General features: G+C 44.3%; 1 long non-coding RNA gene across 1 annotated transcript; it reads left to right on the forward strand.

The window, feature by feature from the left end:
* The first annotated feature begins 1,300 nt into the window (after positions 1 to 1,300).
* Positions 1,301 to 11,972, forward strand: LOC142922972 (uncharacterized). Its single transcript, XR_012940448.1, has 2 exons — positions 1,301 to 1,709; positions 11,268 to 11,972. It is a non-coding gene; the product is annotated as an uncharacterized LOC142922972 (long non-coding RNA).
* Positions 11,973 to 12,322: the final 350 nt, after the last annotated feature.

Raw genomic sequence — 12,322 nt, forward strand, 5'->3', positions numbered from 1 at the left:
AAGACCAAAAAGAACATCAGAGAAATATTAAATTATCTCAAACACAACTGTCGGCAGTGGCAGAACATGCTTGTCAACAAGGACACTCAATTGATTTTGACAATGTTGCAGTGGTGTGTAAAACTAATTATTACTGGCAAAGACTAATTAGAGAATCCATTGAAATTGAGAGGAACAAGAATAACTTTAATCGCTCTGACAGCTACCGGCTTAGTGCGGCCTGGAAGCGTATTATTAAATAATACACATTACATTTTGATTTAAAGAATTACTAATCTACAACTCATTACTAATCATAACCAATGACTGATTACTAATCGATTATATAATTACATTACCCCCCCCTCCGCCTCTAATCACTGCACCTGATGAGTTAAGTGATGACGTCACCCTGCTGCTCTATATAAAACCGGGAGCAAGCGAGGGCTTTACCATTCTGGCGAATTGCCCGATGATGCTGGAAGTATTTACCAGCGAAACGTCGTACTCAAACTGTAAATGTGGATTAACTCTTCAACACACCGGTGGGCTGAAGTAGTGAATTATTTGTCTTTTGTCAACGTGACACTTTTTTTTTGCTGATTGGCCGTGTCGGGTGGTGGAGGGTTACGACACATTTATAAATAAACGCGATCTAACCCAAAAACCTTTATTATGAATCTTGGAATTAATGTCTTTTTAAATGGTCAGCTTAAGTGATTCCGTGATGTTTATGTAACTTGACCATTAAGATTATCTATGGAGCACAATTATTTCAGTATTATTTTTCATAAGTAAACTTTAAACTGAACCCATATGTGATATTATATTGCCTGATTATTTTAATTTTTAATGTAGTCTACATGCTCTTCTGGGGATATTACCCCACATTTACCACTCATTGATGTTCCCTTTGACATTGGTAATTGGCATTGTCACACCATAGTAATTCATGGGCAATTATGTAATTCGAGCAGGTATTTTTAGGACACTCACCCATGGGGGACCATTTTCAAATGTATTGCCTTAATTTAATAATACAAATAATTTATATATAATTTGACAGTTCTTATCATTGTATTGCAGAAACATCTGTGTGTCTCTCTGTGTCGTTCTCTCTGTGTCTATCTCTCTCTGTGTCTCTCTCTTTGGGTGTCTCTCTTTCGGTGTGTGTTTTTCTCTATATGTGTCTCTCTCTGGTGTGTGGCTCTGTGTGTGCCTCTCTCTGTGTGTGGATGTCTCTCGGTGTCTGTGTCTCTCCTTTTCTACGATCCGGTGTTGTATATATATGCAAATTCCACCTCTTGCTCCGCCCACTTACTCTTGGGTTGAGCTTATCTCAAGCCTATATGACTTCGTGTTTCAGCAGCTTACTCGCTATATTTTTTCACCTGATTATGGTTGCTTGTGTTGCGATCGAAACGTCGTGATCTATTATTTTTTCTACCTACGTGACTTTACAGAAAGAACCAAAGAGTATTGTGATTGTAATTTTTATTGTGATCGTTGTGGTGGAGGTGGTGATATTGATGGTGGTGTTAACGATAGCGGTGATTTCGGTGGTTGTAATGGTGGTATTGATGGTGGTAATGGTGGTTGACTATTACCCCTCTCGTGTCCTTACTTCCACCACCAGGTTTAAGAATCTGCTGGTGTCTGTGCTGGAGGTGGACGTCTGGATATCTGTGCGGTCTGGAGCGGTGGACAATAGACTTCTGCAGCTCAACCAGGTGGACGCACTGGGCAGGGGGCAAGATGGTGGTGGCCTTAGAGACCCACTTACTCCCACAGAGAGCCATAGACTCACTCACAGAGTACACTCACACAGAGAGCCAAAGTCTCACTGACACAGAGCCATAGGCTCACTCACATGGAGACACATAGACTCACTCACACAGAGAACCATTGATTAACTCATTGTTTTTTTCGGTAAAGTCACATATGTAGAAATACCATAAAATTATATTAAAATAAATCAATCACGACGTTTCGACCGCAACACAAGCGATCTTGTGTTGCAAGATCTTGTGTTGCAAGATCGCTTGTGTTGCGGTCGAAACGTCGTGATTGATTTATTTTAATATAATTTTATGGTATTTCTACATTAGTGACTTTACCGAAAAAAACCAAGAGTAATTTATGCAGTCACGAAAGCTATAATTCTTTATTAACACACTTCTACGGGGAAGTTACCTTTACAATTCTGTACTAAACTAATTGCGCCCCCTTACATTTTCCTGCCCCTCCCTCTTCTGCTGCTGCCGTGCCCCTTGCTTTCTTCGGCCCCTCCCCCCACCTCTACTACTTATTTTAAGCCTCTGTCTGTTCATCCCTCCGGCCCCTTTTTTCTTGCTTCTCTGTCCGTCTTTCCTCTTCTTACCTCTTGTGTCCCTGTATATTTATTTCTGCTATCTTATACCTCGTATTTGTTCACTCCGTCTATGCTGGTATGTTCAACCCAGAGGATGAACACGAAATTTAGCACTCTTCTGAAATTCGTGGTCTGCCAGGCAAGTGTCTAACTGTGTCGTTGGCCGACTGGTATTGCATCACGTAAATTTTTCTTAGGTTTGTTGAATTCTCGTCTCTCATCTTCTTGTTGTATTTACCTCCGTGCAGTTTAACGCTCTCTATGTGTTGCGTTGATGTCACCATATGTGCTATTTGTTTTTTACACCTGATGAAGATCGCTTGTGTTGCGGTCGAAACGTCGTGAATGATTTATTTTAATATAATTTTATGGTATTTATACATACGTGACTTTACCGAAAAAACCAATGAGTAATTTATGCAGTCACGAAAGCTTTAATTCTTTATTAACTATTGATTAACCCACACAGAGAACCATAGAGTCACTCGCACAGACTCGCACAGAGAGACATAGACTCACTCACGCAGAGAACCATATGCAGTATATCCACGTTTTTTATGTAATGTGTTTTGCTTAGCGCACCCCACACCCACTATAACGCGAGTAGCAGAGTAGCACATGACGGACTGCTCTCATGAGTGGTGTGGGTCTTGGCAGCATTGTTCTGTATTGCTGGGAGCTGATGCTGTACCGGTGCGCGCTGTGTTACGTGGCGTGTCATCCTCTTCCTCAGCCTTTGTTCCAGCATCTGTGTGTAGTGTCATCTCACTCACTCCCTTATAGTTTTCACTCACCATATCTCCCTTTCACGTCCTTTGTATGTATATTGATGAATGTAACGCATTTTTTTATTATTATTTGGCTGCTATAAATTTCCACGTCATAAGCCACTTCATTCAGCTATCATTTGTGGCCAGTTCGCTTCTGATAAAGAAGCTAATAGCTTAGAGGGCTTTACTAGGTAAGATAAAAAATTGTTTATTTTTTGGTCATTTGCTTACCTTTCCTATACTTTTCACTTCGATTGTGTTTTTGCATCGTTTGTTCTTGTAACTTTCTGTACCACCCCAACTGGAAATCTGTGAAAAAGGGCTTTTTAGATTCCTCCAGTATAAATAAAGATTATAATATAGATCTTCTACATATACACAACACATTTAAAATAAACATAGAAAACAGTGTACTGTACTCTCAATTAAAAATAATAATAAAAGTTTGTGCTGAAACGGAGCCTCCCCCTTTACTGTTATTCCTTGTAGAAAAGTTTTCTGCTTCACGTAAAATAGCTTTAAGCAGCAATTTTCGACAACGCAACCCCCACGTTAAGCAAGGATATGTGCACAAGCTTGTGTGCATGTGTGGGTATGCGTATCATTCGGTAATTGTATAGTGTTTCGCGTATTACGCGATGAACTTGACAACACCGGGACCGATGAACTAAACTGGTTTTGGGCTAACCCTAGGTCGACTCAGCCTCCAACGAATACCTGGTGCGGTGTGTAAACATCACTACTCGGGAGATAAAGGCGGCCAGGCATGGTGCTAGCCACCCACCTCATTGTGTACCGTGCTGGCTTTCATAGGTGCTCGCTAAAGCACTTGCCTCAAGAGTCTGTTGAGGTTATACAGACAACCTTTGTCTTTGTGTTTAATGTTTTAATTGGTGGTGGTGTAATTTTAAATGTAATTTTTTTTATGGCCGACTTGCACTACGGCCACTTCTGGACCCAACAAATAAATATGTTCCTCTTCTTGGTGGCAGTGGTGGTGTATATTTATAGAGTGCCTTCTCTCTTGACATAACAAGCACAAGGTGGTGACAGAATGGAATGATTTAGATGGCAGCGGTGTACAAAGATTGAGGAATGAGTGACAGCGATAGACGGTGAAGGGATCAGAGAAGAGTAGGGACGAGAAGGAGTGGAGGCTTAAGGGGAGAGAAGAGGTAGAGAATGGGAAATGGAGAAGAGGTGGGGCTTTATGAGAGGAATGGAAGAAGGTTAAATAGAGGGACCATAAATGAGATGTGGCACAGAGAGAAGGAGGGACAGAGAGAGACAGATAAGATTGGGAACAAAGAGGATGAGAGAGGACATGGAAGGAGATGAGAGGCAAAATTAGGTAGGGCAAGTCCATGGAGAGGTTTAAAGACCAGCGACAGGTATTTGAAAAGACAGCGGTAGTGAACGAGAAGCCATTGGAGTTGAAGGAGGAGAGGCAAAGTGTGAGAATTAAAGGGGAGATTGAAAATAACTCGTGCAGAAGAATTGTTTAATTTGTTGGGAGGGGAGTGAGGAAACCAAGAAGAAAATTACATTTGTAATTAGAGGTAGCTCTTTACATTATGAGACCTCCTTTGCCAGTAACAAGATATAGGAATAGGTTTTACCCTTTTAACTGGCACAAAAACTGACACCTTTATTCAAGGCATCTTTGCAATAACCACAACACAAGCAGTCAAAATGCAAACAGAAAAGACAACTCTGATAATAATATGCACTGTCCTTGAATTTGATTGGTCCACACCCGAGACGGCTTTCTTTAGAGCCTAGTCTCCATTGGTGTTGGACCAGAAGACGCCAAAAGGCGTACTTCCGAGACGGCTTTCTTTAGAGCCTAGTCTCCATTGGTGTTGGACCAGAAGACGCCAAAAGGCGTACAACTCAAAAACAGCGCACTATCAGAGTATTGAGGGCTCGGAGTGAGCATTTACATTATGAGACCTCCTTTGCCAGTAACAAGATATAGGAATAGGTTTTACCCTTTTAACTGGCACAAAAACTGACACCTTTATTCAAGGCATCTTTGCAATAACCACAACACAAGCAGTCAAAATGCAAACAGAAAAGACACCTCTGATAATAATATGCACTGTCCTTGAATTTGATTGGTCCACACCCGAGACGGCTTTCTTTAGAGCCTAGTCTCCATTGGTGTTGGACCAGAAGACGCCAAAAGGGTAAAACCTATTCCTATAGAGGTAGCTCTGTTAGATCCACTTCTATGGGTGACTGTCTAATACATTTGCGGTTCATAAAACAGTGCCCCAACCACTGCGCCACCATTCCCCACGTGAATTTACACACACAGATACAAAGATCCCCCGTGTAGCCCGTATAGCCATAACAGACTGTGTGACCAAGTACTGTGAGCGAGCACATACGGATTGGTGGCCAGCACCACGCCTGGCCACCTTATCTTCAGAATGGCGATGTTTACACACCGCACCAGGTACTCATTTGAGGCTGAGTCGACACACAATAACACAAAGACAAAGATCCCCCATATAGCCTAAACAGACTGTTGCGAATTGCTATTTGCAAGCACCTTTGAAGGCTGGCAAGGCACACGAGGGGGTGGATGGCCAACACCACGCTCGGCCGTGTGTGGCTGAGTCGATACACAGATGTACACACACACGCGTTTACACACAGTATCACGTGTAAATGTCACAGGGACTTTATCACCACAAATAACTCTGTCAGCGCGTGATTTTATATAACAATTTAAAGGATTTCAACTGCACGGCCGTGCATACACCTGTGGACCCCTAAGTCGTATGTGCTGTGCAACTTTAGGACTTGTAAATATTCCCATGCACAGATCTTCTCGATGCGATTATGTTTTTAATTTAAGAGGATTATCGTTAAAATTTTTCCGAAGGTGCGTGTGTATGTATAAAAAGGATTTGATCAAGACTTGTCACACTAGACTTTCGCGACTACAATGTAGAATAGCAATGCATGGTGCTGTTTTTGTTTTATTTTAATTACTTAGATTTGCTTGGGGAGGGTACATGCGGAGTGTTTTTGTATCTGAATGTGTAAACGTAGAAATAATTAACCGACTGCTTAATTAGCTGATATCTATCTGCTTCACCGTTACACTCAACGGGAAGTGAATTACTTGGTTCATTGAGAACAGGGACATACTATTTGTAAGGGTTCAACACGACACTTGTGGCAAAGCAGAGCTCTAGGGCTGAAACCAATCAAACCTCCACACCCTCACTGTCTGACAAATTCGCCTGTCGTGTTTACTGCTGTGGATTCATATTCTGTATGTAGTTTTTGGTTTACATGTACACGATTGTCAAATACCACACGCATGCATGTGAGCACACAAGCAATAAATAGAGTTATATTCTTGGTTCTTTCGGTAAAGTCACGTAGAAGGGAAACAATAAAATAATAAAAATATTATACAATACAATTCTCACGACGTTTCGACTGCAACACAAGCAATCATCATCAGATGTGAAAACCACAACAATAAAATATGGTTGTGTACACACACCCACACACATATATAAGAGAAATGTATACATCGACACGTAGAACATCTTAACAACTCTTATTAAATTTTGATTTAAAGCTTTTGTGACTGCAGGGATTCATATTCTTGGTTCTTACCAATATATACACTGCACCAACTAAGGCCGGGTCAACCTAGGGGTAGCTAAGAACCACGCATGGCCGCCTGTGTCTCCCACGTGCTGACGTTGATGCACTGCACCAGCTAAGGCCGGGTCATCCTAGGGGAGGCTCAGTACCGTTTCATATGTTCGTCACTGATGTTAGCCGTGAGTGGACATTCAACTTGGGCATCCTGGTTAGTGACAATGCGCTGACCATTCTACTACTGCTCCGCAAACAAGCAATTTATATAGAGACATTTGGTATGTCGTTTTTTAAATGCACGCTATATATACATACCCCTTTCAATTATAGGGTGCACATGTGCGTGTGGTTTGTTCACCCGTGTGTGCATGGTGCATGTGGTCCTTTACACGTGATCATCATTTTTGCAACTGAATTAAGTCTCGAGACTCCCCTTCGCACCAGTGCCGGACGATCCTAGTAGCACAAGTAGCTACAAATGATACGGGCCCCGCACTTTCAAGAACCCCGCGCGAAATGCTTTCAAGCTATCAATTCCGGTCCAGCGATTCTGCACTTGCTCTATTACTATCATACTATACTGCCTTCAACTTTTGTGAACGACTGGGTGTTTAAGTTTAGTGATTTGTCGTATTATCTTACTGTATAGCAAATGAAAAAATACAATAACTTTACTATGCAAGTTAAAAATCTGTGTTTTAATGTTTAGGTCTTTTTTTTATTTACAGCCCCTTTATAACATTTGCTACAGGCTTCGCACGAGCTTAATCCGGCACTGCTTCGCACACAAGTGCACTCGCCAGAGACACCGCAGTGCTGTGGCAACTTCACTATTCCCACATTTCGCTTGACTTCCTATGACAAACGCCAATTACAATTTAGCTAAAGCGTGATGTAAAGCCATTGTAACGCCTGCCAGGGCTTCATTGCTCACTCGATATTTTCCGCAAAGCTGATGGGCCAGCTTGGAGTAGTAGGGGTGATCGGCATAAGGTACTACCACTAGAGTACAAGATACGTCTTTTAGTAATAATCCTATGCGATTGTACTCTGTTCTTCCATCTTATAATCATATGAAGATGCTTATAAGCAAGAGGGCACAGTACTGCGACATGGATGTGGCGTGATCAAAATTATTCCTGGAACATTGTTCCGGAGTGACCCGGCTGAAATAAATCACTGAGTGTCGCCGTGAACACTAAAATATCACTGAGTTCAGCAATTTTGCCGCCTATTTTACAAAGTAGATCCGTGGTACGTGAGCACAGCAACGAAAAAAACAGACAAAACCATCAATATTGCAGATAACGAGTCCAAGGGGTATTGCACAGCTAACGAAACGAGGTATTTGATGGTCGTTAACGAGACACAGGAATATAAAAAAACGGAGAATGCGTTATTACTGAAAGATGAAACAGACGAATAACTTTGGGTAAGAGTGCGGGTGCTACTGCCCAGAAGATATAAGTAGCTTTGTCTCCGTCATATATGCGTATTTATTCATAAAAACATAATTCTTTTTACAGAACCCATTGTCCCTACGTTATTCTGAAGCGCATCTTATCAGCAGAATTGATTCAGTACAAGCAAACTCTGGACAGGTTTCGACATTCAGTATCCCATCAGCAGAGTTAGGGTGGCTTGAATCATCGCTGGGGAACTTCCAGATGGTAAAGACAAGGACCGTCCCTTGAATAATATGTATCCTAGTTCCATACAAATCTGTTTTAATACTTAAACAGAATGAGCATGAATTATATGAAGCAGACATTTCTTCGTAATTTAACTGTGTGGAGCCGGTCGCCACCTGGTGGACATACAACGATTGCATGTTGGCTGGGCGCTCATTCTCTGCTGCTGTCCTCAATATCCAGAAATCCACTTTCCGTGCCATCCGAGCTGTTTACTGCCTGTCATTTAAATGTGCAAATAACAATAGAACCCATCACAACAGAAACATCAACGCAGGCTGGATACAAATACGTTTAACAACACAAAAAGGGTGTGCATTGCTGGTGCACAAATCTATTTTCACCGAATTTTGACTTCAAACTTTCGTGACTGCAGGACTTAATATTCTTGGTTATTTCGGTAAAGTCACGTAGATATAAAATAAAAAAAATATGAAGACCGCTTGTGTTGCGATTGAAACTTCGTGGGTTTTTTGCTTTTATTATTTTCAATTTATTATTTTCAATTTATTATTTTAAATACAAATGTTCCTAAAATTTACTATTTATGTATTTATGTTCTATCTACGTGACATTACCGAAAGAACCAAGAATACTATTTTCACTGATTCTATTGTGAAATCTTTTGTTTCCAGCCTGCATAATTTATATTTGTTATGATTGGTTTTCTCATCATTTACAGATTGGGTTACTGTTGCCTTTAGCCAACCGTCAATGGGGTCACTATAGTGTAAAGGTCATCTCCATATATGGGGTTGCCAGAGGCATATAGCAAGAGAAAGTATTGATGACTGTCCTGCACTGATGAGTCCTAATTAGACGAATCCGGCCCATAGTTGCCTTTGTCTCACTGCTGCCTGTTGCTGGGACTGCCACCACGTGTCCTCAACTCTTTGAGTCTGTGGTCTAAACGACGACATGGCCACAAATTCAGTTCTTCTGAGCTGGTGGTCTAGATACGTTTGAGAGCGTGTAAACATTCATACTGCACACATCTGTATGATTCTGCATCTAAGACGACTCCCTGTACCTTCCAATGCCGTGAATCCTACACGTGGAGGGTGATGGTGGTGACGATGGTGAAAGTGGTGACGGTGGTAATGATGGTGTGGGTGGTGACGTTGGTGACTGTGGTGACGGTGGTAACGATGGTGAAAGTGGTGACGGTGGTGACGGTGGTGACGATGGTGACGGTGGTAACAGCGCTGACACTGGGACGCCTGCACGGCGCGACTGCCTCTCAAGGGCAAAGCTGGGCCACTTGGTTTGCGAGGAATGCAATCCCCTTTGCATTTCTAAAGGGCACCCCCAGTGGCAACGGTTTCTTTTTTTGCACGATAAGGCGACTCAGCATTTCACCTGCAAGTGGCTTTGCTCTGCACGTAGGGGTGCTGATTGCTCGATGTAAAATGCAATTGAGTAATGTCCGATTATCACGGTTGGCTAAGCACGGTGCGAAAGAAGTTCGACATACAAGAATCTTATTGCAGCCTCGTAATTTAATAACACACCGATCCACATTCTCGCATTTAGCCACAAACACACGCGCGCAGTAGAGCACACCCACAGTTGAGCACACCCACTGCTAGACGATAACGCGTGCTGCTCTCGAGTTATCTGCTTTCATCTGGCTCTCGTGATCGCCGGCCTTGCCTCGTCACAGCTGCTGTGGAGTCGCCTTTGTGCAGAATATAAATAACAACATAGAAACGCATACAGCCCCTGTCTACTGATCTATTTCATCATCTGTAAAACAAGTAATCCTGATTTGTTTACAGATGTTTTACTAACTAAAAGTCTATCCTTCCAAGAGCGGGTGAGTGAGCGGATGGGTGTGGGTGGGTGAGCGGGTGAATGTGTATGGATGGGTGGGTGAGCAGGTGAGTGGTGAGTGGGTGGGTGGTGAGTGGTTGGGTGGGTGTGTGAGTGAGTCGGTGAGCGAATGGGTGGTTGAGCGAGTGGCAGGTGTGTGAGTGGGTGGGTGAGTGAGCAGGTGGGTGGTTGAGCACTTGGGTTGGTAAGCGGGTATGGTTGGTGGGCGGGTGGGCAGGCGGGTGGGTGAGAGTGTGAGTGGGTGAGCGGGTGGGTAAGCAGATGGTGAGTGTGTGAGTAGGTGGGTGAGTGAGCGAGTGAGCGGGTGGGTGGGTGAGCAGGTGGGTGGATAAGCAGATGGCAGGTGTGTGAGAGGGTGGGTGAGTGAGCGGGTGAGTGAGCGAGTGAGCGGGTGAGTGAGCGGGTGGGTGGGTGAGCGGGTGGGTGGGTGAGCAGTGGGGTAGGTGAGCGGATGGGTTGGTGAGTGGGTGGTGAGTGTGTGAATGAATGAAGGAATGGGTGGATGGTGAGTGGGTGAGTGGTTGAGAGCGTGGGTGAGCGAGTGAATGGGTGGACGAGTGAGTGGTGAGCAAATCGGCGAGCGAGTTGGTGAGCCAGTGGTGAGTGGGTGAGCGGGTAGGTGGATGAGTGGTGGGTGGGTTAGGGGGTGAGCGGTTAGGTAGTGAGTGGCTGGGTGAGCGAGTGGATGAGCGGCTGGGTGAGCGAGTGGGTGAGCGGGCGGTTGAGTGGGTGGGTGGTGAAGGGGTAGGTGAATGGCTGGGTGGTGAATGGGTAACTGGCTGGTGGGTGAGTGTGAGGGTGAGTGGGTGAGCGAGTGGGCGAGTTGTGAGCGAATGGCAGCGCTGCTCGTGAAGCTGAGTCTCTGTGAGTCTCTGTGTAAGCCTCCGTGTGTCTCCGTGTCTCTGTGCGAGTCTGTGAATCATGAGGTGAGTTTCTTTGCGATTCTTTGCGTGCGTCTCTGTGCGAGTCCCCGAGTCTCCGTGTCTCTCCCAGGACCCCCTGGATGCGTTGAGGCAGCGCTGCTCACGTAGCTGTGAATCTCTCAAGGCGGAGTTCTCCATCGGAGAGTCTCGCGTCACGTCCCGGACTCGCACCCAGGAGTCCTGCGCCCAGGAGCTCCTGGATCTGCCCCACTGCCAGGACCACTGCGTGCATCTCCACGGCAACCGCCGTAGCAATCGCTGCAACCAACATCACCGCGATGGTCACCGTAGAGACCGCCATGATTATAGCAACTTCCATCGCCATAGCAGCAACCACCATCACCGCAGTAATCACCGTAGTTACCACCATCACTGTCAGCAACCACAGCGTAGCAACCACAATCAGTCTAGCAACAACCACCATTACCACAGCCACCAATATGGCAACTACAACACAGCAATCACCATCAACATAGTTGCAATGACAGCATAGAAACCACATTCACTCTAGCAGCAAACCACCATCACCACAGCAATCATCGTAGTAGCCACCGTCACCAAAGCAATCACCATAACTGGAACCCAATAGGAATGAGTCGTTATGTTGATGATGTTGACGATGATGTTTTTGTTGCTACAAGTTGCAAATCAACTTTTTTCTAAACTCAAATGAAGAAACACCATCTCTACCCCCCCCCCCTTTCCTCGCGCTCAGTTGCATAGCGACGCCGTGTGTGCTGTAAGTACCAATAATAAACACCGAGTTGTCTCCAAAGTCCGTGTCTCCGCGATCTCTCTCCCTGCTATACTAAGGTTTTTAATTTTTGCCCCCCTGATTCTGCTGAAGATTTCCTCTTCATACTTCCTCGTCTCCTTGTTCTCGAGTGCCTCCTCCTCTTCTCATTGTGTTCTGGATGTCCGTTTTAGTTTTAGTCGTAGGTTGCATAGTACCAACCACTGAGGCATGGACAGTCCTAAACATGGGATTGGAAACTGCAAAACAGGGAGTGGCTCTTCTTTTGAATAAAACAATGAATGCGGTGTGGGAAGCTGCGAATCTCAAGTAACGGTGGGCTCACCTCCCCATTATCGGGAGTCAGGTAATGGTGGCTTGGTCACAGGAAG

Source organism: Petromyzon marinus, unplaced genomic scaffold (assembly GCF_048934315.1).
Source record: "Petromyzon marinus isolate PM22_M1 ecotype Great Lakes invasive population unplaced genomic scaffold, UKy_Petmar_22M1.pri1.0 PM_Scaffold_24, whole genome shotgun sequence".
Taxonomy (NCBI): domain Eukaryota; kingdom Metazoa; phylum Chordata; class Hyperoartia; order Petromyzontiformes; family Petromyzontidae; genus Petromyzon; species Petromyzon marinus.